The 27,595-nt window shown below is 41.5% G+C and overlaps 1 protein-coding gene across 5 annotated transcripts in view; it reads left to right on the top strand.

Annotated features, from left to right (window-relative positions):
• Positions 1–4,144: 4,144 nt before the first annotated feature.
• The window catches only part of LOC115482242 (glycine N-acyltransferase-like protein 2), a 51,480-nt gene continuing 28,029 nt past the window's right edge, over positions 4,145–27,595 (top strand). Inside the window, exons 1-3 of one of the 5 annotated variants that reach the window (XM_030221911.1) lie at positions 4,215–4,239; positions 22,212–22,303; positions 22,481–22,592. The gene's annotated coding sequence lies outside the window, so the exon portion shown is untranslated. Of the gene's footprint in view, positions 4,240–22,211; positions 22,308–22,480; positions 22,593–24,188; positions 24,298–27,595 lie in introns of those variants that run through there. The other 4 variants (XM_030221902.1, XM_030221895.1, XM_030221927.1 and 1 more) reach the window with 4 other exon arrangements.

Here is a 27,595-nt window from a genome sequence, read left to right as displayed (position 1 = left end):
GTTACTTCCTGTTCCGGGTCAGAGGGAGCTGTAGCGAACGCGCGAAGTCAGGGAACTCTGAGCAGGCGCACACTGCGGCACCCCCCCCAGCGGCGTGCACCCGGGGGGGGGGGTCCGCGCTGCATTGGGGGGGGTGCTGCACCCGGGGGGGCGGGGCGCCGCCCCGGGTGTCCGCCCCCCTAGGAACGCCACTGGTTATATCAGATCTGGCGGCTAGTGTCACATGATTCATAGGGATAAAATAGGAAGCACTCCATTTAGTACATACTAAGGGCCAGATTCTATACATGGCACTATGAGTTACTTGTGCTAAATTCGGTAATGAGCTACAACGATGTGTGCATAAATTTCAACACATAAATCCTAACGTGTACTATTTGGGTGCAGTTTATGCCTAAGCGTGATTCTATAAAGGACGTAAACTCTTTATAGAATCATGCTAAGCTTGTTAAATTTTTGGTGATGATTTTTAGGAACTACTTATAGAATATACACCTAAGCCTGTTAAGTGTGCTAAGTTTTAGTAAAAAAGGCCCCTACATTTGTAAGTAGGAAGCAGGAAAATCCCATAAAAAGGTGTAACCTGCAAATTTTAGCACATTTTAATAACAGAGCACATAAATCTAGATTTAATAGATCACTGGAGAACTACTCACCCCATAAAGAATTTAACTTTTACCCAGCAAGATGCACTCACAAATCCAAACTGTTGCCACTTAACACCAATAATTGATAGCACACAATTATTGCCGCTAATTGGCTTGTTAGCCAATTTAGTTGCATGTGCATCTCAGGCCAGCACACAATTGTGCATGAGGAGATTTGTGTGCCATTCACAGAATCCAGCCATTAATGTGCTCAGTTTCAAACTATCAAATAATGCCAATTTTAGTGTCAGATCATGCTGCTGTGATTCATTAAAAATTGAACACAATATAACTACAAACAAACAATGGAGGTTCAATAATATAAGAACAAAAGAGTAGTCACAATGGTCCATCTAGCCCAGTATTCCATTTCCAACAGTGGCCAAGCCAGGTCACAAGTACCTGGCAGAAACCCAGGGCAAGCAGTTGCTTCATTATGTCTGTCTCAATAACAGACTATGGACCTTTGTTCCGTGAACTTGTCCAAACTTTTTAAAACCCAGATACGTTAACCGCCGTTACCTCATCCTCCAGCAAAGAGCTCCAGAGCTTAACTATTCGTTGAGTGAAAAAAAAAATTCCTCCTATTTGTTTTAAAAGTATTTCCTTGTAATTTCCTTGAGTGTCCCCTAGTCTTTGTACTTTTGGAACGAGTAAAAAATCAATTTACTTCTACTCATTCTACACCATTCAGAATTTTGTACACCTCAATCACATCTCCCCTCATCTGTCTCTTTTCTAAGCTGAAGAGCCCTAACCTCTTTAGCCTTTCCTCATATGGGAGGCACTCTATCCCCTTTATCATTTTGGTCACTATTTTTTGAACCTTTTCTAATTCCACTATATCTTTTTTGAGATATGGCAATCAGAACTGAATGCAGTACTCAAGGTGCAGTCGCAACATAGAGCGATACAGAGGCATTATAGTATTTTCAGTCGTATTCACCATCCCTTTTCTAATAATTCCCAGCATCCTGTTTGCTTTTTTGACCACCACTGTATACTGAGCAGAACATTTCAGTGTATTATCTACAATGACACCTAGATCTTTTTCTTGAATGCTGACTCCCAAGGTGAACCCTAGCATCAGGGGCCACCGAACCTCAAATATTGTGTTCATTTCTGGTTGCCGCATCTCAAAAAAGATATAGTGGAATTAGAAAAGGTACAGAGAAGGGCGACAAAAATGATAAAGGGGATGGGATGACTTCCCTATGAGGAAAGGCTAAAGCGGCTAGGGCTCTTCAGCTTGGAGAAAAGGCGGCTGAGAGGAGATATGATAGAGGTCTATAAAATAATGAGTGGAGTTGAACGGGTAGATGTGAAGCGTCTGTTTACGCTTTCCAAAAATACTAGGAATTGGAGGCATGCGATGAAGCTACAATGTAGTAAATTTAAAACGAATCGGAGAAAATGTTTCTTCGCTCAACATGTAATTAAACTCTAGAATTCGTTGCCATAAAATGTGGTAAAGGTGGTTAGCTTTGAGGAGTTTTAAAAAGGTTTGGACGGCTTCCTAAAGAAGTCCATAGACCATTATTAAATGGACTTGGGGAAAATCCACTATTTTTGGGATAAGCAGCATAGAATGTTTTGTACATTTTGGGGATCTTACCAGGTATTTGTGACTTGAATTGGCCACTGTTGGAAACAGGATGCTGGGCTTGATGGACCTTTGGTCTTTCCCAGTCTGGCAATACTTATGTACTTATGATTCAGATTATTTTTATTTCTAACTAGTAAAAAAGGCCCGTTTCTCACACAAATGAAATGGGTGCCAGCAAGGTTAGCATGTAATGGTGATTATATTTGTAAGGGAACCGTTAGGAGAAATGTTCTGTCATGATAAGTAATAATTGGGAAGGGTGTATAATGAGTAATATGCTTCAGGGGTATGAGATACGGATTGTTTATCTGGTTTTTTTGTTTTAATCTTTCTTTTTTTGTGATTTTTATTTATTGTATTTTTTAAAAGATAAAGAGTACGCAGACTTCATCCACGTCCAGGATTTCTCCTCTCTTCCCTCCCCTCAATCCATGTCCAGCATTTCTCCTCTCTTCCCTCCCCTCCATCCACGTGCATCTCCTTCCTGACTTCCCTTCCCTCCATCCATCCATATCCAGCAACTCTCCATTCTCCCCTGTCCTCTCCTCCATCCATCCATGTCCAGCAATTCTCCTCTCTTCCCTGCCCTCCCCTCCTGTCCAGCGATCCTCTCCAATTCCAGCCATCTCTTCTCTCCCCCTGCCCTCCCATCCATGTACAGCGATTCTCCCTGCCCTCCCTCAGCTACCTGACAGCCCTCCTCTCTGTTCCTCCCCCCCCCCCCCGCACGTTTAACCCTTTGACGTTCAGGCGCAATGCATCAAGTTAGGCTTGCCAGAAAGGCAGGATTGGCCTCAAATGTCTCTCCTGGAACTGGGTAACTTGGCAGCTTGGTCTTGTCATGCTATGGCTGTTTGCACATCGTGACCTGCAGTTCATTAATCTGAGAAACTGTTTCTTGGAATTTAGAAAAAATATGTTGTGTAACTACAAATTACCTACATGCTGATTCCTTTCTCTGCATGTTCAACTGAATAAAACTTAACTGATATGAAAACTTGCACTTATGTGGGACAAGAAAATAATTACAAATAACAGAAGAAAAATAATAAACACACTTCAAAGTTCAAAGTTCAGTTTTGTCTGGGATCATATTGAGGATAATTTTTTCACAGAGATTTACTTGGATTTCAGTTTGCACAGCTGCCCAGTGTAAGGGAGAGGGGGGAAGACTTTTTGACCAGTCCTGGTTTTGACTTTGCATCCCACAGCAGTGTGGGATTTGTAGTCCTTGATTCTACCCATTGACATCCATGTTACAGGTCCCGTAATGCATCGCAATAGGCTTGTCAGAAAGGCAGGACTGGCCTCCAATCTCCCTTCTGGAACTGGGTACCTTGACAGCTCTGGATTCTGCTGATCTTGTACTGTATCATGACAGGGCTGGCAGAAATCCAGAGCTGGCCTCAAATCTCTCTCCTGGAACTATGAAACTTGACAACTCTGAATTTGCACCTCCCCTTTCACTTTCTAAATCTAGCTGTTGAGTTGAACAACATGACTAGTTTTAGCTGTTAGAAAAGGGGGTTGCCTCAGTGGATAGGCTCACCCCAAACAAAATGCATATTTGAAACTCACAGCCTTGCAACCTCAGACTTTGCAGTTTGTTTTCAAACAAAAACCACATGGGCAATTTCCCTTATAAACTAGTATGAAAGTCCATGGGTACAAATTAATATCTGGTCATAAGGCTAGCCTGTGCTTTGAAAGCTTTCCCCATTACATTCTGGACTGGTGGCAGAATACATCTTATATTTCTCTCACATCTGCTATTTCTCCTGTTTCCCAAAGAATTATGCAGAGTAACTGTAGCTGTCGCAACACCCCTGCATTTTCCTGTGCTGGTAGTCAGCCAGGTGCACAAATGTACAAACCGTTCTCAGCTTTTGTTAATAGTTAATTCCTTCAATTGGGATTAAAGTATTGGATTTAAATGATTAATTTCTCTACTTCAACCAGTAACACCTAGAGAAGCTCAGCTGCTTGGTAAGTTTTACATTTTGTGATAACCCTTCTCTGTGTTTTACTGTAGTTGTAGAAGTGATTCTGGGAACCTAATAATGTCCATATACAGTGTGAGTGAAAAACGTTTCTGTGACAGTGAATGTTTCTTATCCACTTGTTGGATGTCAAGAACTTCTGACAAACATGGTTTAATGGGACAGAGCCAGCATGGGTTCAGCCAAGGGAAGTCTAGCCTCCCAATTTGCTTCATTTCTTTGAAGGCGTGACTAAACATGTGGATAAAGGTGAGTAAACATATGTAGTGTATCTAGATTTTCAGAAAGCTTTTGATAAAGTACCTCATGAGAGACTCCTGAGAAAATTAAAGAGTCATGGGATAGGAGGAAATGCCTTCTGTGGACTAGAAATTAGTTATTGGACAGAAAACAGACAGTAGGGTTAAATGGCCATTTTTCTCAATGAAGGAGGGTGAATAGTGGAGTGCCACAAGGATCTGTACTGACACTGGTGCTACTTAACATATTTATAAATAATCTGGAAATTGGAACGATGAGAGAAGTGATTAAATTTGCAGATGTCGTAAAACTATTCAGAGCTGTCAAAACACATGTGGATTGTGAAAAATTGCAGGAAGGCCTTTGGAAACTTGAAGACTGGGCATCCAAAGTGGAGGAGTAGCCTAATGGTTAGTGCAGTGGTCTGGGAACCTGGGGAACTGGTTTTGATTCCCACTGCAGCTCCTTGTGACTCTGGGCAAGTCACTTAACCCTCCATTGCCCCAGGTACAAAATAAGTACTGGTATACAATCAGGCTCATTTTCAAAGCACTTAGCCTCCCAAAGTTCTATAGAAACCTATGGAACTTAGCCTCCCAAAGTGCTTTGAAAATATGCCTCAATATGTACACTGCTTTGATTGTAACCACAGAAAGATGGCAAATCAAGTTCCCCCACCCCACCAAATGGTAGATGAAATTTAATGTAGACAAAAGCAAAGTGAAGAATAATCCAAATAATAGATATCTGATGCTAGGGTCCACTTTAGGAGTCAGCACTCAAGAGAAAGAACTACCGTATTTTTCGGACTATAAGACGCACTTTTTTCCCCCAAAATTTGGGAGGAAAATGGGGGGTGCGTCTTATAGTCCGAAGGTAGCGATTTCCCTCCCTCCCGCCCTCCCCCCGAGTTCGGGATCGCCCGCCTGCCCTCCCCCCGAGTTTGGGATCGTCCTCCCCCCGGCCCTGTCACCACTTCTCCCCTACTCACGTCACGCGATCTTCCCTGGTGGTCTAGTAACGTCGGGGCAGGAAAGAGCCCCCTCTTTCCTGCCCAGTCCTCCTGTATGCAGCCTGACGGTCTCGGCGAGATTCAAAATGGCCGCTGAGACTTCAATTCTCGGCGGCCATTTTGAATCTCGCCGAGACCGTCAGGCAGCATACAGGAGGACAGAGAGCAGCGCGCTGGGCAGGAAAGAGGGGGCTCTTTCCTGCCCCGACGTCACTAGACCACCAGGGAAGATCGCGTGACGTGAGTAGGGGAGAAGTGGTGACAGGGCCGGGGGGAGGGCAATCCCGAACTCGGACAAGACGCACCGGAGCACCTAGGTTTTAGAGGAGGGAAAAAGGAAAAAATTTTTTTCCCTATTTCCCTCCTCTAAAACCTAGGTGCGTCTTATAGTCCGAAAAATACGGTAGGAGTCACTGTAGACAATACGCTGAAATATTCTGCCCAGTGTGTGGTGGAGGCCAAAAAAGCAAACAGGATAAGTCTGCTCTTTCACTGCCAATCAAGACTACTACATCCATTTGACAAACTCTCCTGGCTCCAAACCTCAATGTCTGTTCCTCACACTGAACTCTCTCTTCAAATTGCTTTCACCCCCACCCACCCTCTTCACTTTCTTCGAACATAAGAGTAGCCATACTGGGTCAGACCAATGGTCCATGTAGCCCAGTACTCTGTTTTCCAAAGAGACGGATGAGGGGAGATATAATTGAGGTCTACAAAATCCTGAGTGGTGTAGAACGAATTGAAGTAAATCAATTTTTTACTCATTCCAAAAGTACAAAGACTAGGGAACACGCGAGGAACTTACATGGAAATACTTTAAAATCAAATAGCAGGAAATATTTTTTCACTTAATGAATAGTTAAGCTCTGGATCTCTTTGCCGGAAGATGTGCTGTTAAGACAGACATGGGGAAGCAACTGCTTGCCCCCGGATTGGTAAGCATGATGGAATGTTGCTGCTAATTGGGTTTCTGCCAGGTACTTGTGACTTTGATTGGCCACTGCTGGAAGTAAGATACTGGGATGAATGGACCACTGGTCTGACCCAGTATGGCTATTCTTATGTTCTTATGTTAAGCTGCACAAATAATGCTATCACATGGTTCTATTTTTTTCAAGACAAAGTGATCCAGTTATGGTTTTACTGGACTGCATGCTTAAGTAAGTCTGATTTCTTAGGGAAAGAGGGCTGTCCATATGCTCAACTGGGTTAAAACCAAGACTGCTTGATCCTATCCTAAAACTAGAGCCAGTGTCAACCTTAATATACTAGAATTGTCTCTTATTCAATAAAAGAAACAATTATACAGGTGATTTGTAAGCTCTTAGAGCAGGGACTGTCTTTCTTCTATGTTTGTGCAACGCTGCGTACGCCTTGTAGCGCTATAGAAATGCTAAATAGTAGTAGTAGTAGTATTTAAAAGACCAGAGAGATCAATTAAATCTAACCTTTTCCTGATTGCCCAGCACTTCTGTCTCTTGCGGATCATCCAGGGGAAGGTAAAAAGACTCTGCATCTGAAGCCATGTCTCAAAGCATTGTATAATTTATAACAAATCACAGGGAAAGTACTGAAGAATAGATATAGATATGGTCTGCACGTAGCATGTAAATAACAAGGAATTTTTTTTTCTATTCTGCATTATGCAAGAGATAAAAGGAACACTGAGGAATTGGTACCAGTGGATCTCTTTTTAGATTCAATGTTATTTTTAGCCTGCCCTTATCCAGGGTGAGTTACAATAAAACATTAATTAAAAAAATACAATGAACTAATATAGAAAACAAGAAAGACAAAGCATATCACAAATCCATCATCAGTCAGAATTATAAAAGGCCTTTAACAAAAGAAAGTCTCTTAGGTGTTTCTGAAATACTGATTTACTGATGTCACATTTAAGCCTCAGTGACAAATGGAATGTCAGAAAAAGATCTCTTGTTAAGTGCTAGGGTGATGTTTTTTCTTAAGGTTGATTAATCCTGAGTAGTATTTGTAGAATAAACAAAAAAAAGTAGGTAAAAACCCTCACGATACCGTGAGATATGAAAAAAAGTGAGGAAAAACCAAGTAAGGATACCAAAAAACACTTTTGAGCTTATTTTCGAAAGGGATCGCCGGCGATCTTCCGACACAAATTGGGAGATCACCGGCGATCTCCTGATCCCGGCCAAATCGGTATTATCGAAAGCTGATTTTGGCAGGCCCCAACTGCTTTTTCGTTGTGGCACCGGCAAACCTTCAAGGGGGCGTGTTGGTAGGGTAGCGAAGGCGGAAAGGGGCCAGGGGCGAGGTTACAAGATGGCTGGCTTCACCTCATAATGAAAAAAAAATGGCCGGCTCGAACGAGCATTTCGCCAGCCGGACTTAGTCCATTTATTTTTAGGACCAAGTCTGAAAAAAGTGCCCGAACTGACCAGGTGACCACCGGAGGGAAGCGGGGACCACCTCCCCTTACTCCCCCAGTGGTCACCAACCCCCTCCCACCCAAAAAAAAAAACATTTTTGCCAGCCTGTATGCCAGCCTGAAATGTCATACCCAGCTCCTTGACAGCAGTATGCAGGTCCCTGGAGCAGTTTTTAGTGGGTGCAGTGCACTTCAGGCAGGTAGACCCAGGCCCATCCCCCCCCCCCCCACCTGTTACACTTGTGGTGATAAATATTGAGCCCTCCAAAACCCGCTGCACCCACATGTAGGTGCCCCCTTTCACCCCTTAGGACTATGGTAATGGTGTAGAGTTGTGGGGAGTGGGTTTTTGGGGGGGGGGATTTGGGGGGCTCAGCACACAAGGTAAGGGTGCTATGCACCTGGAAGCTATTTTTTTTTTAATTTTGTTAAGTACCCCTAGGGTGCCTGGTTGGTGTTCTGGCATGTCAGGAGGACCAGTGCACTACAAATGCTGGCTCCTCCCACGGAGTCACAGGAAAAGTGGGAGAGCGACCAAGGAAGCCAGAGACTGGAGGATGTAGGAACAATGAATAATTTTATTAATAAATTTGGAGACTCAAAAACATACATTTATATGAAAAAAAGGAAAACAATGAATAATAATGCATAAAATATATATATATAACTGAAATAAATTTATAAATAATAAAATAAATAAATTTAAAAATACAGATATACAAGCATAAAAACATACTGTATATGAAATGGTGATATAATGAATTGCAAAAAAGCATGCTTAAAAATGCAAAAAATAGAGCAATTAATAACAAGTAAATATTAAACAAACATATGTATATGTTAAAAAACAGATAAATTAAAAGGTTTAGACATATTAACATAAAAAACATAAAAAAACATAAAAAACTTTGATGCCATTATATATGCCACATAATACATGACTAACATATTTAGAACTATTTAATATAGAATATATAATGTAATGTCACTTAAGTAACTGGATGCAATAACGATAGGTGAAGTTGTGTAAAAAATGGCAAATTTAGATATCAGAAGTTGTAGGTAACATGAATGAATTGCAAATAAAACGAAATTGTCATTTAAAACAAATTTGCTTATACTGTACTACGTGGCAAAAACCTTATGGAATTTTCGGTCAAGGGAAATGAAACGTAAAGTGTGAAAATAAAAATAAAAATAAAAATAAATAACACCTGGTGATTAGATATAAGAAATATGTGATGTGGTTGAGAGACACTGACCTTTGTGACAAGATATTGTCAAAGACTATCAATGATAGTTGTTCAAACGTAACGTTATAGTCTGTTGGAAAAAAAGGATGAAGGGTTATGTGTACACCTAAATGTACTTGAAAAATAGAAAATGCAGAGGATAAGGGACTGAGGCAATCAAATTTGTAGGAGAACTGGAAGAATAACGCAAAACTTCACATAAAATCATATGATGGTACATAAACAAGAAGTGTGTTAGAGAAAGAATGGAAAAATTGACGCTTATACGTGATTTCAATGAAGAAAATGCAGAAAATTAAAGCATTAAGTAATCCACAAGATTGCGATCTTAGTCTTTAGGGAGTAGCGATACTAACCTTTAAAAAGACTTTGTTGGGAAACAAGTGACCGTCAGGTACACAGCTAGCGCTGTCCGCGATGTGGTTCAGAAAAAAGTGCAGTGAAAAAAGCGAGCATTATGAATGAAAAAAAGGCGCCAAAAGACAAAAAACGCCGAGATGCACGGAAGCCGATGACTCATTCCCGGAAGTGACGCACACTGTTGTTTGCCGTATATACTAAGAAGAAAAATGAAAATAAAAATAAAAATAAAAAATGAAATAGAATCATGTGGGAAGAACAAAAAAAAGGGGGAAAATAAAACAACACAAATGTGTAATGAAAAAATGTGAAAAGTATCACGCTAGGACGGAAGTGACGTAAGCAATGAAGAAATATGAAAAACAAACACTATCTGAATTGGGGATGACGGAGACTGCTGTCTGGAAAGTAAAAACTGGATGAAAAATACTGAAAAAAGGCTGTTGAACGAAAAACGGGCACAAAAAAGCAGAAAAGCAATACAAAATGAAAAAAGAAAAATAAAACATCAAAAATGTGTGATAAAGAAGGTGTAGAAAATCACGCTGGGACGGAAGTGACGTAAGCAAAGAAAAAATGTGAAGAACAAACACTATCTAAATTAAGGATGACGGAGACTGCTGTCTGGAAAATAAAAACTGGATGAAAATTACTGAAAAGAGAGCTGAGAAACGAAAAACGGGCACAGAAAAGCGGAGAAGCAATGAAAAATAAAAATAAGGATTAAAATGAAAAATAAAAAATAAATAATAAATAATAAATAAAAAATGAAAATAAAAATGAAAATAAAAGTAAAAAATAAAGAAATAAAATTGAATAATATGATGAATGGATGAAAAAATAAAATACAAAAAAAATTGAAATGACACATATGATGACAAAATAATGTATAAGTGAAAATAAGTATGAAACAATGAAAGAAAATAAATGAAGTTGTTGCATTTGAATTATTTATTTAAAAAGGAAAAGAATTGGCTGGAAAATAATGAAAGGGTGAAAAAGAAAAAAGAAAAAGAAAAAAATAAAAGAAAAAAAGAAAAGAAAAAAATAAAAGAAAAAAATGAAGGAGGATGCAAACTGTGTGAAAAATAATAATGAAGGACAAAAAAGTGGAAAAGCTGAAAAATAAAAATAAAAGAATAAAGAAAGAGGAAAATGTTATAGAGAAAAGTTACTTGTTATTATGTGAGTATTCATTTAAGTGGACAACTGTATTAAAGTGAGTCGTCATAAAAATGGCCGGAAGTCAATTTCATTGTTTAATCCATCAGGTGCCAGGGTATTTAAATCAAAGATAAGTTTCTGTTCTTCCTGTAGCAGTAGTTTATCCAGGTCACCTCCTCTCCATTTCTTAATCTTGGTTTTGAAAACAAGAAATTTGAGATCTGAAATTGAATGATTTGCTGCATACCAATGTTCCACAAGAGGAGCAGACTCAATCTTCCTTTTAATGCAGCTCCTGTGTTCTATAATACGGGTCTTTATTGCTCTAATGGTTTTACCAACGTATATCATGGGACAAGGGCAAATGACAATGTAAATGACAGAAGAAGTATTGCAATCTGATGTATGGTTTAATTTGAAAGATTTCTTAGTTTTGGGATGTATGAAATGGGTAGTTTCAATGCAATGGGTACAAATACTGCAATGGCCACATTTCCGAAATCCAAGTGGTGCTGAATCTATAGTCTCATCAGGTAACGTAGAGGGCACGAGATATTCTTTCAGGTTTCTATTCCTAGAATAGGCAATAACCAATTGTTTGTTTTGAAAACATTCTAGTCCTTCTAAAATGTGCCAATGTTTCTTGATTGATCGTGAAATATGTTTGGCTAGAAAGGAGTATTTTAACGTGCACACTATATCAGGTGTGTTCTTGATTGCCGATGTTTCCAGTAATTCTTTACGGTCTTTCTCAATGGCTCGGTTGAGACCATTGTTGATGTGTTGTTGTGGGTAGCCCCTGGTTGTGAACTTGTTTTTCAAAATGTTGGCTTGATGATGAAAATCATCAAAATCTGAACAAAGGCGTCGAAGACGGAGAAATTGACTGAGAGGTAAGTTACTCTTCAAGCTAGGGTTGTGATAACTTGAATAGTGCAGAAACATATTGCGGTCTGTAGGTTTTCTGTAAATATTGGTTTTGAAAAAATAGTCCGTTTTAGTAATTGAAATATCGAGAAAGTGGATATTGTTGTTGTTGTATTCTAAAGTAAACTTGAGATTTGAATCTTGTCTGTTGAGCCAATGGTGGAAAGAATGAAGACTTTCCTCATTTCCTTGCCAGAGAATGAAGACGTCATCTATATAGCGTCGATAAATTTTGATATGTTGTGAAAAAGGATGATTGGTGAGAAATTTTTCTTCAAATTTTCCCACGTACAGGTTGGCTAAATCTGGTGCCATGCTAGCACCCATCGCGGTGCCTTTGATCTGTTGGTAATATATATCATTAAATCGAAAATAATTTTTAGTAAGTGCTATAGTTACGCACGTTAAAATCAAATGATTGGGTATTCTGCGATGCGTGGTCCTTCTTTGTAGGGTTTCTTCAATTACTTTCAGTGCTTCAAGTTGAGGAATATTGGTGTAAAGAGACTCAATGTCCATAGTTACCATGATGGTATCTGTAATTGGTCCATCATAATGTTCAAGAATGTTGATCATATGAGTAGTGTCTTGTACATATGACGGAATGATGGGTACAAAAGGCCGTAAAAAGAAATCCACAAAAATTGATAATGGTTCTAAAATGGAACCTTTTCCAGAAACAATGGGCCTTCCTGGTGGGTTGGTGGTAGACTTGTGTATTTTTGGTAATATGTACATGGTTGGAATGACAGGATATTTAACTTGTAAAAATTGTCTCTCTTTTTCAGTGAGAAAACCCATTTTAGCTCCTCCCACGCCCAAATACCTTGCATTTCGCTGGGTTTGAGATGGCCTGGTCCGGTTTCCATTATGGCTGAAAATCGGAGCTGGCTATCTCATGTAAACCCGGCGATCCGCCGGTGATCCTGCTCTAAATCCGGCGAGCGATTTGGCCGGCGCCAAGTGTATTTCGAAAATACGTTTGGCTCCACCCCCTCACGGAGTTGGCCCTGAAGATGGCCGGCCATCATTTTGGCCGACGCCGTTCGATTATGCCCCTCCCTATTGTATTAAAACACGACCCGACACTAGATCATCCGAGATTGTTCAAGACCCCTGAGGCAGGCCTTAGGGCCAAAACACGGCCGTGTCGGGTCATTTTTTTTAATACAATAAAGTGTTTTTTTGTATCCTCATTTGGTTTTTCCTCACTTTTTTTCATATATCATATCATATATAGTATTTGTAGAAAACATTATTAAACTTTATCCACTCACTTAACTGGTTAGTGCAGTGGTTCCCAAACCTGGTCCTGGAGGCACCCCAGCCAGTCAGATTTACAGGATACCCACAATGAATATTCACCTTACTGGCTGGGGTGACTCTAGGACACAAAGAGGCATATTTTCAAAGCACTTTGGGAGGCTAAGTTCCATAGGTTTCTATGGAACTTTGGGAGGCTAAGTGCTTTGAAAATGAGCCTCAAAAAGTATCAAGAGCCTTCATAAACAGGAGACGTCCTTTTATTCCACAGTGTACATCAGTCTTTTACATCAATCACACAATCTTCTACATCAATGACCCAGCGTAGATCAGTCTTGTACATCAATCATACAATCTTGTATATCAATGACCTGACATGGGCTCTGTTTTGGCATACAGCGGAAATGTGAATAGCAGGGGTCGTTTGACATCAATGGTACAATATGACCATGCTTAGCATCTCAGCTGACAGCAAAAAAATTTAGGAACCTTGTTCAAACACTGTGTATTGATTCCAACGTGGCATCACTTATCTGGTTAAATGCCACTAAATATCCAGAAATGGCCAGCTCAGCGGGCTTTGACAAGGCAGGAGCCCAAATATTCAGAGCCAGTGCCCGGATTTATTGAAAATCCGGGTCTGATTCAGACTCCAATGGTTACAGTTCTAAAAAAGGCTGACTGCCACAGGTTATCTAACCTGAATGAATTGAAGTCTAAAAATGAATTTAAACAAATAAATACCTCTAAGAAGTACGAGCATAGGGCACTTTCTACTACAAGGATACTGCTAAAGAAAGATGCTGGGCAAACAGAGAGCGAGACCACCCGAACTGTGAGAAACTACTGACTGTGTGTTATTGTTCAACTCTTTCGTTGTAGACTTTATTCCTGATCGTTGTCATCTGCCTGTTATTTATTTTTTCCCATTTGAGGTATATTGGAGTAAAGTGGTGTGGTAGCCATGTTAGTCCACTTGTAAAGGTAATACATAGAAATAAAAACATAGAAAAGAAAATAAGATGATACTTGTTTATTGGACTAACAATACATTTTTGATTAGCTTTCAAAGGTAACCCTTCATCAGATCAGAAAGTATTGAAGATATCAGAATATATAAGTGAAACGCAAAAGCAGTCCATTGACAGTCGCACAGGAAGAGGGTGGGGTGGGTTAGGTGAGAAACAGGGAGAGCTGGGTGGGTGAGAGACAGGGAGAGATGAATGGCTGATAAGAGGGTGACAAAGCAGTATAATTTTATGGTTTATAGTGGGATAAAAAGCCCAGATCTTTTAAGTCCTATCTGGTGGATGTCAAAATATTTTATCATTTTGACTTTAAAGGTCTTACATTCCTGGATTGTCTTAAAGTTTCCTTTTATTATTCTCACCATAAAATCATTGATGCAGTGTTCTGGTTTTGTAAAGTGCTGTTCCACAGAGGTCACTCTCTACAGAAATCCCTCCAGGGAGAGACAAAAATGCAACTAAATCAATAGTCAATGCCTGATACTAGGTAATCAATAAAAGATGATGGAAATGGTGGAACCCTGTGGCAGAGGCCAGGAGGGGGGAGGGGTAGCAAGGAAGTGAATGAGAGGATAATGATTACAGAGGGTAGAAATAATGTAATGGGGAGTACATTAAAGATGAAAGGGAATGTAGGGCTGGGAAGGAGTGAGATGGGGAATGGGAGAGCTAATCAGTGAAAAATGAAGATGGAAATTTGATAGGTAGTTGAAAAGTAAAAAGGAGGAGAAGAAGGGGGAGAAAGCGGAAGAAAGGAGCTAAAAAGGAATGATCAATATGTCAGAAGCAGGTGTAGTGAGGGAACAGACAGGAGACAGGAGAAAAGACAAATGGACAGTAGCCGCTTGAAGGAGAATTAGGAGATGACAGACAGAAAAATTGGAACTAACAAGATGGAAAAATAAAATGTCCAAACAACAAAGGTAGAAAAAAAGCATTATATTTTGAATGTTCTAAATGGAATATGTTAGCTTTTGGAAATGTGAATAGCAAATGTCTTTCTGTTGTGTTCATTTGAAAAGGAAATGTATTTCTGTTTTATATCTCCAGTGTTGCAGTAATGCTAACTTTAACTTCTTAGGGTTCTCAGTTCAATTTTTGTATAAATATTTTTATTTCTAATTTGTGATCCCTTGTTCTGTATTGGTGAGGGTCTGTTGGTGTGACAGTAATGGCAGGTGGGGAAATCAGAGGGGATGCGGAGAGGGGCCCTCCTTTTTTTCCTGATTCTTACTATATAGCTGGTGGGGATTCCCAGCTAAGGACCTCATCCAAAGACAGCCACAACTCCCTTCTACCAAGCTCTGCAATCAGCAACATCATCCTTGAGCCACCGACAACTAAGCCTGCATGGGGTGCTGGCATAGTGGCATCAATGGCTCAGGGACATTGCTGTTGCCTGTCAACTTGGTAAAAGGGAGTTCTTAATGCTTTGGGGGGAAATTTTCAGCTGACAGACTTTGGAGATCATAATTAGTAGAAAATGGCAGGAGGGAGGAGGCACAGAGAAAAATTTGTGCCCACCCGCTTTGAGCTCAGGCCCATACAAAATTGGCTATCTGGCTATACCACTGCTTCCTAGTATTTTCCTGTCTGCATTGATGTGGTACAGGCCTGAAGGGGCAAGGGAGAGTGGTTTTAGCCCTCACCAGGACCCTTTATCAGTGTGCTATAGATTGAGGAACAGAGAAGTGGAGACAGCATACAGAGAACCCTCATCATCTAAAATTGACAGGTTGATATTCACAGCACCTGTTATCTGGTAAGTACTGAAGAGTGCTTCTCAATATCCTTAGAGACTATGTGCCAGGGTTGTCCTCCCACCATCACCCCACTCCTATGAGACGCCCCAATGCAGATAGCAAACTCTTTTAAATACTTGGGTATTTAAAATATAGACTTATATTGATATAGACTTATCTTTCAAGTTTTATGTTTCAACAATTATGCAAATCAGTTTCTTAGCACTTAGACAACTATGCTCATAACATTGTCCTTACAGGTATCACTCAATATCAACTAAAACATCTCCAGATTCTACAAAACACAGCAGCAAGGTTATTAAGCAAGGCTCATAGATTTGAACATATCTCTTCTATTCTCTGGAAATTACAGTGGTTGCTTGTACAATGCGGTTATCAGTTTAAGATAGTAGTAGAGCTCTTTATGAACAAATCCCCCCACCTGTCTTTCCTCACTGACAATTCCCCATGTTCCAGGCCATGAACAAACACTTTAGTTCTCCCGTTCCCCATTCATGCACATTTGGAATCAACAGATAGTTCAGCTTTTTTCTTTCTTGCTCCTTCACTTTGGAATACTTTACCGGTCCCATTATATAAGGAACTAGCCCTAAAGAAATTCAAATCTATGGAAGGAAAAAGGGGTCACTGGCCTGGAACCTAGTGATGCTGTGGAGTGGCGGATGTTCATCGCAGACCTGTGGTTCAGCGGTGCCTCCAGACAAAAATATTTGGGGTGTCAGCAGTGGGGCAAGCTACCTATGGGAGGGGGCAAGCCAAACAAGAACATAAGATCCTACCTCACACTCCACTTCCCTAAGTGCCAAGGCCTAAAATAAAAAACCTCATATGCAACAAGTTTCGCCTACATATGCACCAAAAACTGAAACTCCCTCCCAAGACACCTAAAATACAAGAACTACCTATAATTCAGAAAACACCTGAAAGCCCACTTCTACAAAATAACCTACCCTCCTGACGATCCCACAACCACGCAACTAATCGGACAACACCCCTATAATCACGAACCTCCAAACGAACAAAAAGAGGAATGGAAAAAAAGAAACTGGACCTGACTCAATCACACCGGAAGACTCAGAACACTTGATCCCCCAAAAGAAAACACGTCTCATCTTTTCCATCTATGCCTTTGAACCTGCAAACTGCTATTCTCTTTAATAACTGTAAGCCACATTGAACCTACCACTAGGAAGGAAAATGTGGGGTGCAAATGCATAAATAAAATGACATTTCAGCACATCATACCTCTCTTTTGCCCCACTTTTAAATTACAAACATAGAAACATTACGGTACATAAGGGCCAAATGGCCCATCCAGTCTGCCCATCCTCAGTAACCAGTAACTCCTCCTTTTCCTAAGGAATCCCACATGCCTGCCCTATGCTTTCTTAAATTCTGACACAGTCGTTGTTTCCATGACCTCCACCAGAAGGCCATTCCACGCATCCACCACCCTTTCTGTGAAAGAGTATTAGCAATATGGTCACCAGGGCCTTCAATACAATAAAGAAACCCTACCCACTTCCAGTCAGTTTCAGCTTCCCAGTAAAACTGCCATTATAATTGATAGCCTCATTGAACAAATTCTGTGTGAGACTAGAGTCTGCATTCTCTACAGGACTGCAGAGACTATCAATATAAACCCTGTACCTCCAAGTTCAATATCACAAACATCTTATTCCCCAACAGTGGAGTTATCTCACTTACAACTTGCCACACAAGAAATATTCAAATTCTGATTACTACCTCAGGAACAGCATACACTCCTTCTACTGCCAGTTTCCCCATCCATACTTTTTACTATCCCTTCCTCTCCCTTAGAGATCCTATGCACTTGTCCGTTGCTTGCTTGAATTCATATACAGTCTTTGCCTCCACCACTTACACCGGGAGGCTGTTCCACGAATTCAGCACCCTTTCCAAGAAAAACTATTTCCTCAGGTTACTTCTGAGTCTGTCGCCATCATCCTATGCCCCCTCATTCTAGAAAGAGACTCGCCACAGAGCTATTTAAAAGTGTCTATCATATCTCCTCTCTCCCGCCTTTCTTCCAAAGTATATATATATTGAAATCCTTAAGACCACTGACCAGTTTTGTATCCACCATCTGGACTGACTCCATCCTGCTTATATCTTTTCCTAGGTGTAGTCTCCAGAACTGCACACAGTATTCTCAACGAGGCCTCACCAGAGATTATACAAGGGCACTATCACCTTTTTTCCTGCTGAACATTCCTCTCCCTATGCACTTGAGCATCCTTCGGGCTTGGGCTGTTGGCTTTTTTACCTGTTTGTCCACCTTGAGATTATGAAACATGATCACCCCCAAGTCAAACAATGACATATACTTAGACCCATCTTTGAGAAAGTGATAGAAATTCATTAAGGCAAGATTTTTGGGCTCTGGAATGTATTCAATCCTGATAAGCAAGAGAAACTGAAAGAAATCTCTGTAAACCTGGAACATGTAATGGAGCAATTTGACAAACTGAAGAGTAGCAAATCGCCTGGACGGGATGGTACACATCTCAGAGTTCTGATAGACTTGAAAAATGAACTTGCAGAGTTATTTATTTGTTACATTTGTATCCCACCTTTTCCCACTTATTAGTAGGCTCAAAGTGGCTTACATAGTTCCAGAGAGGTGGTTATAGACTCCGGTGTGAACAAATTCAGTGTAGGGGAACTGTTACTGTTCTTAATATTTAATTAGTCTTTTAAATTAAGTATGGTACTGGAATATTTTAGGGTTACCAATGCAATGCCAATTTTTAAAAAGGGTTCCAGAGGTGATCTGGAAAATTATAGACCGGTGAGCACAACTCAGTGCCAGACAAAATGGTACAGATTATTATAAAGATCAAAATTACAGAGCATGAATTAATGAGACAAAGCCAGCATGGATTTAGTCAAGGGAAATCTTGCACCACCAATCTACTACACTTCTTTGAAGATGTGAATAAACATGTGGATAAACGTGAGCCTCTGGATTTTCAAAAGGCTTTTGACAAAGTACCTCATGAAAGACTCCTGAGACAATTCGAAAATCATGGGATAGGAGGTAATTGTTAGGTTTTCAAGGCAGAAACTAGGTTCGTGAGCCCTTGGGCCACTGCCATGTGCCATTTTTCAGCACGCCTTTGTAAAGGGGCCCCTTAATGTGAGCAAATCCAAAATGATGTATGTGGGATAGAGGAATCCAAACCATATATACGTGATGCAATGTTCCCAGGAATAGGATCTAGCTGTCATCGTTGATGATACATTGAAACTCTCTGCTCAATATGTAGGGGAGGCTAAGAAAACAAATATTTATTTATTTATTAGGATTTATTTACCGCCTTTTTGAAGGAATTCACTCAAGGCGGTGTACAATAAAGAATAAATCAAACATGAGCAATAGACAATTACAGCGGCAGAAATATTCAAATAACAATACAAACTATGGCATGGTATACTACTTACAATGTCAGGACAATACTTAATAGAACATTATAATTGACAGTGAAGAGTATAAGCAAAGATAGAACATATACATAGGTAAGAGGGTAAGAAGAGTTAGAAAGACTGTCGCTTCTTCCTCTTTAACATCAGCAAAATTCGCCCTTTCCTCTCTGAACACACCACCCGAACTCTCGTCCACGCTCTCATTACCTCTCGCCTGGACTACTGCAACTTACTCCTCACCGGCCTCCCACTTAGCCATCTATCCCCCCTTCAGTCTGTTCAGAACTCTGCTGCACGTCTCATATTCCGCCAGAACCGATATTCTCATATCACCCCTCTCCTCAGGTCACTTCACTGGCTTCCGATCAGATACCGCATTCAATTCAAGCTTCTCCTTCTTACCTACAAATGCACTCAGTCTGCTGCCCCTCACTATCTTTCTACCCTCATCTCCCCTTACGTTCCCACCCGTAACCTCCGTTCACAGGATAAATCCCTCCTCTCAGTACCCTTCTCCACCACCGCCAACTCCAGTCTCCGCTCATTCTGCCTCGCCTCACCCTATGCTTGGAACAACCTTCCTGAACCCTTACGCCAAGCCCCCTCCTTGCCCGTCTTCAAGTCTTTGCTTAAAGCCCACCTCTTCAATGCTGCGTTCGGCACCTAACCCTTACCGTTCGGTGAATCCAGACTGCCCCAATTTGACTGCCCCTATCGGACCGACCGTTCACTTGTCTATTAGATTGTAAGCTCTTTGAGCAGGGACTGTCTCTCTTTGTTAAATTGTACAGCGCTGCGTAACCCTAGTAGCGCTCTAGAAATGTTAAGTAGTAGTAGTAGTAAAGTAAGGTGACTAATTTAAAGAAAGGTGTACATGAGGTCAGAGAGATGGTTAAATATTATCTCAGCTACGGTAGGAGTGGATAAACATGTCCTGCTGCAGTATATGCAGCCCGTGTCACTCCTTGTGTGTGTGTGTGACTGACACTAACAAGTTAGTTATTTCTTCCATTAAAGGTTTGGCTGAAAAGCCAAGCTTTCACCTTTTTCCTGAAGTAGAGATAGTCTTCTGTTAAGCGGAGCCTTTCAGGCAGTGCATTCCAGAGAAGTCTTGCTTGCAGGTATCCATGTAATGTCTTTTGGAGAGGGTGTGGTTAGTGATAGTCCTTGAGAGGACCTTAGTGTCCTTGGTGGTGTGTAGAGAGTCATCCTGTTCTTCTAATACATGGGGCCATTTCCGTTAAAGGCCTTAAAGATCAGACAGAGTTTTAAATTTAGCACTGTATTGTACTTGTAGCCAATTAAGTTTTTGCAAAAGTGGTGTGATGTGGTCACGTCACTTGCAACATTCTAGAGTATTAGGAATTATTAGGAAAGGAATGGAAAACAAAAATGAAAATATTATAATGCCATAGTATCGCTCCATGGTGTGACTGCAGCTAGAAAACTGTGTGCAATTTTGGTCACCACATCTCAAAAAAGATATAGCAGAATTAGAAAAGGGCAACAGAAATGATAAAGGGAATAGGATGATTTCCCTATGAGAAGTCTAAAGTGGCTAGGGCTCTTCAGCTTGCAGAAGAGACAGTTGAGAGGAGATATGATAGAGGTCTATAAAATACTGAGAAGATTGGAACTGGTAGATGTGAATCAGTTATGTACTTTTACAAAAATACTAGGAAGCTAGTAGGTAGTAAATGTAAAACAAACTGGAGAAAATATTTCTTCACTCAAAGTGTAAATAAACTCTGGAATTCGTTGCCAGAGAAATTGGGAAAATCAGTTAGCCTAGCAAGGCTTTTAAAAAAGGTTTGGATAATTTTCTAAAAGAAAAGTTCATAAGCCATTATTAAGATGGACTTGGGAAAATCCACTGCTGATTTCTAGGATAAGCAGAATAAAATCTGTTTTACTGTTTTGGGATCTTGCCGGGTACTTGTGACCTGGAGTGGCCACTGTTGGAACCAGGATACTGGGCTTGATGGGCCTTCCGACTGTCCTAGTATGGCAACGCTTATGTTCTTATGATCCTTGCTGGGCTGCCAGGGCGTAGACTGGTCATGTGGCAGAGAATCTCATTTGGACTCTGGAGGAAGGAGGTTGCCACCGGCCTGGAATTTATAAGTACTCTGACAAATGCGGCAGTGCAGGGGAAAAAGAACAAGTCCCAGAAAACAGGAATATGCCTGGAGCCAGGGAAATGATCCAAGCCTGTGAGAGATGTGGAGTCACAATTAAAAGATCAATTAAACCTACCAATGAAAGGAATTCTCATTTGCAGAGAAGAAAAGCATTGAAGAGATGGCTGAGCCAAACCCGTTTGGAATGGAAACTGGATGTGGAGAGGTGCATTGGACCTGTTAGGGAGAGGAGAAAAACACAAGGCTGGATCAGCAGGCCGTGAGAAACAGAGCAGGCTAAAAAAATGTAGGGAGTGGAGCAGGCAAAGCAGGGCCAACATAAGAGACCGTGGGGCCCTGAGCCAACTTTTGCATTGGACCCCCCTCCTCCCCACACCTGCAATCCGATATCTGTCTCTCCATTACCACTCTCACCTGTAATCCAATATTTACCCCTCTCTCTCGTGTCCCCTCCCCCTTGCTGGACCAGCTAAGGCAATGGCTCAGGGCGATGATAAAGGTTACCTAAATCCCAGTCTAGGATCTATCCTTTTAAGGAGTTTGAAGTAGACCGGACAGGGATTTTGGCACCCTTTATCACCAGTGCCTCATCTGGTCCATATGTTGGGCCAGCCCTGAAGCAGAGAGCTCCCTGCCTCCAAATATAAAACATGAAATTATGCCTGTGCAGGAGTCAAATTAAAAGGTGTAAGGGGGAAAGAGGGAGAATGCAGAAAGAGAGAGTGAGGTCTGTGAGGAGAGAGAAATTGGTGGGGGGGGGGGGGGGGAGTGCACTGTGGGTGGACCAAAGGGGGAGAGGGTATGATGTGGAGGGGCTGCAAGGGGTGAAGCTTTCGATTTGGCCACATGAGACTTTCCCACACCACCTGCCCTACTGACATCCTGAAATGCCCTATCTCCCTGAAGGTGAACTCTCATTGGCTGGATGCTGTCCCAACTTCTCTTCCCTGCAGGGCTTTCCTGAAGACATACTGAAGCCACCACCTCCAATGACACAGCAGAGCTGTTTGGATCCGAACTTCCTGGTGTCCTCCTCCAGTAATGAGTGGGTAGGACATCCTGTCGTCGCTGTGCTTCTAGCAGTGTGTAATTGCAATTCTCCCTCCCCCCCAATTTCTTGCCAGTAAAATTAATGTCTTTTGAAAGAGAAGCTTGGCACAGGACCGCCCCACACTGTGTGTATTAAAGTCGGTGTACTTTTTTTTTTTTTTTTGTGCTCCAGCGTCTTCCCTGCCTTGTTTTTCCTCTTCTACTTGCAACAATGAAGCACAGACAGCTCCAGACCTCCGGTTAAATTTTCCATGGTAAAGGTAGGAGCTGCTTCTGTTCATCAGGTAGGAAAATGGCTGTGCATCGCTTTGCATGCACATTTGTATAGTAATTAGCTCATTATAATAGCTTTGCATTCCATTTTCATTAGCTGCTACCGTGATAGGAAAAGAGTCAGAGAACTCTTTTGTGCATGTCTTTCTGTACTCCTTGCTCACTAAACCAGCTAGAACTAGGCTGGCTCGTTAGGTTTTGTGCATCTGGGACCGAGTTTGAGTTTGGCACCCCCAATCATTTATCAAAAGTCGGCTCTTAAACCACCTTGCCAGACCAGTCCAGCAGGCTTCCCTGTGTATTGGCTGGTGGAGCAGGGTTGCTGATCTGTATTGCAGGAAGAAACCTCAGCTGGTGAGGGGGGTGGCAGAGTACATTTCCTTTTCCCCAGTTCAAGGACAAGGGTTTGCTCTGGAATTTCAGTGCCAGTGCAGTTCCTCCCTCCCCTTTCAGGGTTTTCACTGTTCCAGGTCACAGGCAAGAAATCCAAGCATTACTAAAGCTTGTTTCAACAAAAAATCTGGCAGTTTACACTCACCCAGAACAAAGCAAGCAGCTGGCAGCCTGCCAAACCCCCATTTGCACCGAACTGTGTTTGTAACAGTGCTGAGATGGGAGTAAGTACCTCAAGCTTGTGTAACAGTAAGGTAAAATATACAGTATATGGCTGTATGTATTTTTCCCCTTGCTGTTCCTAATAGTGTGTCAGTGCCAGTATCTCACTAGTGGCTGGTAGCCTTCTTTTACATATTAAAAAAAAGGTTCACAAACTGAAAAATGGAAAAGAAAATATTTTAGCTTTTTTGATGCTTCTGAAAGAATATAGGCAGAGTGGAAGCAGTATTAGGGCAGTGTTCAAAGGAATTTGCCCAATTAATTTAATAGTTAACAGGGTAAATTCCCTGGGCTGAAAAGTTCTCTTCACTAAACTTCTTCATTCCAAACCAGTCTTTCAAAGGCAAACTATTTATATGAGACTGCTCTCTCCAGAGGCACAGAAACATACACAAGTAAACACACTCTGTAGTTCTGTTTTCCAGTGCTGTCCCGCTGCTTATGTGTTCATTCAGGAAGTGCCCCCACACCACCTCTGCCTACCATCAAATACAATTCTGGCGTTTGCTGCCAGTCCTTTTCCTTAGCTGACAGCAGACCCCTCACACTTTCCCCTATTCTTCAATCCTACTCCATTGCAATGATAGCCCCCCCCCCCCCCCCCCCCCAAGAAACACTCACTGGTTCCAAAGACCCTGCACAGAACTCAGCTTTCCCCATGGCCTTTTACAGCAAATTCTAAAATCCCTTCTTCCTGTGCTAGCAGCCTTCCAGTTGACTGGATTCTACCACAGCCTCTGCATTGGAAGGGGGGAGTGTGGAGCACAGGAGTGGACTAAATTCTGAAAAATATCCACACACTTAGCTATCCTTCTGTCTTTAAGACTTGTAGTTGACACATTTTTAGAATCCTGAAAAAATCTAGACAGCTGGAAATACTAGCCTCCTGAATCCTGAGCATATCTGACAGTGCCCCCCCCCCCCCCCAAACCTGTGGGCTCAAGGTATATGCCTAGTTTGTCTATGCCTTAATCGGCTCTCTGCAGCCACTGCCAGGCGGCAGCCCTTCACCATTTTTATGGGACCCTACATCTGTGGCAGAGTGGAGGAAAGTTAAGAAAATAAAAACATCCTTCACTGTAACAGGATATAGCAGTAAAGGTATTTATCTATATCAACTTGTTTAAGTGTGACATCTTACTGAACTGTAATTAACACGTAACTCGGTAATATCAGCCTACCCTGAGTAGCCTTGATTTTAATAAGTCCAAGTGTATATAAGTTGGCATTTGACATAACTTTTTTGTTTTCACTTTACCTGTGCTTCATCCATTGACAGTACAGTAAAGTTCCAGTTTTAAGGTATTTCATGGTGTGGTCTGATGCCTTGCCCTCCAGTCTTAAGATTGCCCCAGGGTCCCAGTCCTGGTCCCACTAAATAAACAACTTATATACCCCTTCTCCCACTTTCTGGGCTGTGTTTAGGCATTGCCTAGGCACCCTAAAAAAAGGGGGCTTACACTTGAGCTTTCTAATGTGAGTAAAGTTGAAACTCTCCCTTTTCTTTGCACTCCTTTGTGTTTTTGAGTGCTTGGTTTGAAAAGGGACTTTCTCACACATTGCAGCTAGAGTGGAGGTTATTGCTGACATTCATAGCTCAAAACAAAGACACACTTTCTGACTTTTCTTTCTACTTTTCCTCCCCTTGGGTATTAAGTTGTATTGTCTGGCAATCAGGAATATTAAACTTGCACAAGCATGCTGCTGAGCAGAAACAATTAGTGAGAATTAACTGCTACACATAGGAAAGGAAGCAACAGAATTTGGAAAATAGAAGCTTAAAGAGTTTTAGAATTTAGATAAGCAAACAAGAAAAAGCAAGTGACCAATGCATCGATACAGTGGGATATACAAGTAATAATCTAGGAACTATAACAAATCGGTGATTAAAGGGAGGTGAACTGAAACCTGAGGATGAGAGAGAGAGAGAGAGAGCTGCAGCCCAGGACAGTTCACAGCAAGTACTGATTTTTTTTTTAAGATGTGTAGATCTCTAAGAAATTGCTGGCAGTGGTTGCTTATTTCATAACTGGCTGCAGAGCTCTGATTGTACAAAATGTCTATACGAAAAGACTACAGGTCTTATCCACTGAAAGCTTTGTAAACATTGGAACATTACCAAGCAACTGCCTCTGTTGGGTATTCCTGAAGCAGCTATCTGCAAAACTAGAGCTGTAGTTGGGGAATTTGCTGCCTCAGATTGCTTAATGAGCTCTTTAGATAAATGAAGTTTTTTTTTAATGTAGATGCACTTGTTAGCTGGGCTTTTTGTTAAAAAATCTTTTGTGCATTATTATAAATTTACTTCATGCGTTAAATTATTATGAAGAGTTTTTATGGCTTGTGATTGAAATTATTAGCCTGACAATTTATCAGCTACATAGCTGAGGGGCATTAAAAGTACTGAGACCTTTTCATGGCCACTATGTTTTTCTTTATTGATTGATGTCACTATTTGCTTTGCCCTGTTTGGTGGTCTTGTTATGCATAAAATTAACCCATGTGGAGACATTAATTATAAGCTGCGTTTGGAATGTGCACGTCAAAACTTTTCGGGTTTGGTTCAGTCACCCATTTGGTTCATTTTTGGATTATTCAGATCATTTGGTTCATTCGGGTCCATTAAATTTAATTGCACAAGCAGTTTTGCACTATAACAACTGGGTTTTGTATCCATTTGTACTGAAATTTGCCTTAGAAATGCATCTGCCACAGAGACAATAGCAATCCAAGGCATCAAAAGAGAGATATGAAACCCTAAGGTACCAAAACAGTAGCAGAGGATATGAACAGTGGCAGGAACAGCCTAAGGCACCGGAAGTACAAAGCAGTATCAACAATGATATGGAGACCTCAAGGCAAAGAGGACAAAATGTTTTGGGTTTTTGTGTTAGGCAGGAATTATCCACAAAGATTTCACCAGTGCAGTTCAGTAGGTTGCCCAGTATTCTAAATGCCTAGGGTCATCTTAACCATTGGACCAGGTGAGACACTGGCTCAGGGCACCAGCGATAAAGGGAACCAAAATCCCTAGCTTTTGACGTTACCTGGTCTAATTGTTAAGCCTTCTTTTCCCCCTTCTCACCATGGGTCCAGTTCTCTCTCTCCCCATGTCTCTCCATCCTCGGGCTCGGTTTCTCTCTCCCCCCCCATCTGCAAACCCCTGGCAGGTCTGGTGTTGCTCCCTGTCCCTCCCCTCAGTCTTGTAACCTCTGTGTGAATTACTGGCAGCATCGGCCTCAGGCCACCTTTGGGCCAAGCCCTAGTTCTTCAATCTGCCACAAACTGCCTTTTCTGTTGTAATTTCATGTGGGTGGGCATGGCAGAGGGAAGACTCAGGGCCTGGTCAAAGACAGCCTGATGCTGCTGGTAACTTGCACATAGGTTAAGGATGGAGGTGGGAGGAAGAGAGGAGGAGGAGTGACACCAGATCCAGGAGAAATCAGGGTGCGGAGGGGGCAGAGAGTCTGGACTCATGGGGAGGAGGGGCAGAACTGATGTGTGGGGGGGGTGGTGGAGGGGGGAACATGCACTGATGCAAACTGGCTCAGGGCACCACAATCCCTTGAATCAGTCCTGTAAGTACCATTAGTTAGCTTAAGAAACTGTTATCCTGGAGGACACTTTGATAATTGGGGGCTAGGTGGTCTAGCAATCATTTACTCTGTGTACTGTTGGGGAAACAAAAAGTTATAGAACTGCAGAAAGGGTAAAGGAACAGTAGTAATAGTGGAAGGAAGAACCAAGCCCTATTCCACAAAAGCGACTAATAAATAAACTGAGTGCCCTCAGTATGGGCCCTAAAGTGACTGACTGGAAGGTGATAGAGAGTAGTGGTAAATGGAACCAGTCTGAGGAATGAGATGTTACCAGTGGCGTGTCGCAAGGTTTGGTTCTTGGGCCATCTTTTTAAAACATTTTTGTACGCGATATTGCCGCAGGGCTCTCTGGTAAGGTTTGCCTCTTTGCAAATGATACCAAAATCTGCAGTAGGTTATACACTTCTAATGGAGTGGATAGCATGAGGAGGGACCAAGTGAAGCTTGAATGGATTTGGCAGGTAAGATTTAATGCTCAAAATTGCAGGATAATGCATTAGAGCTGCAAAATCCCCAGGGAGTATACAGTTTAGGGGTGAATTACTTCTATGTTCAAAAGAGGAGCAAGGCTTGGGTGTGATCTTATGTGATAATCGTAAGGTGGCCAAACAGGTAGAAAAGATGAGGCAAAAGAGAGAAGGATTCTTCGGTGTTTAGGGAGAGGAATGACCAGCAGGAAAAAAGAGGTTATAATGCCTCTGTATAAGTCTTTGGTGTGACTTAATTTAGAGTACTGTGTACAATTCTGGAGACTGCACTTTCAAAAACATATAAGCAGGATGAGAGGACAGCTACTGAAA

The sequence above is a fragment of the Microcaecilia unicolor genome, chromosome 1, assembly GCF_901765095.1.
Source record: "Microcaecilia unicolor chromosome 1, aMicUni1.1, whole genome shotgun sequence".
Taxonomy (NCBI): Eukaryota; Metazoa; Chordata; class Amphibia; order Gymnophiona; family Siphonopidae; genus Microcaecilia; species Microcaecilia unicolor.
This window is presented reverse-complemented; position numbering and strand designations above follow the sequence as displayed.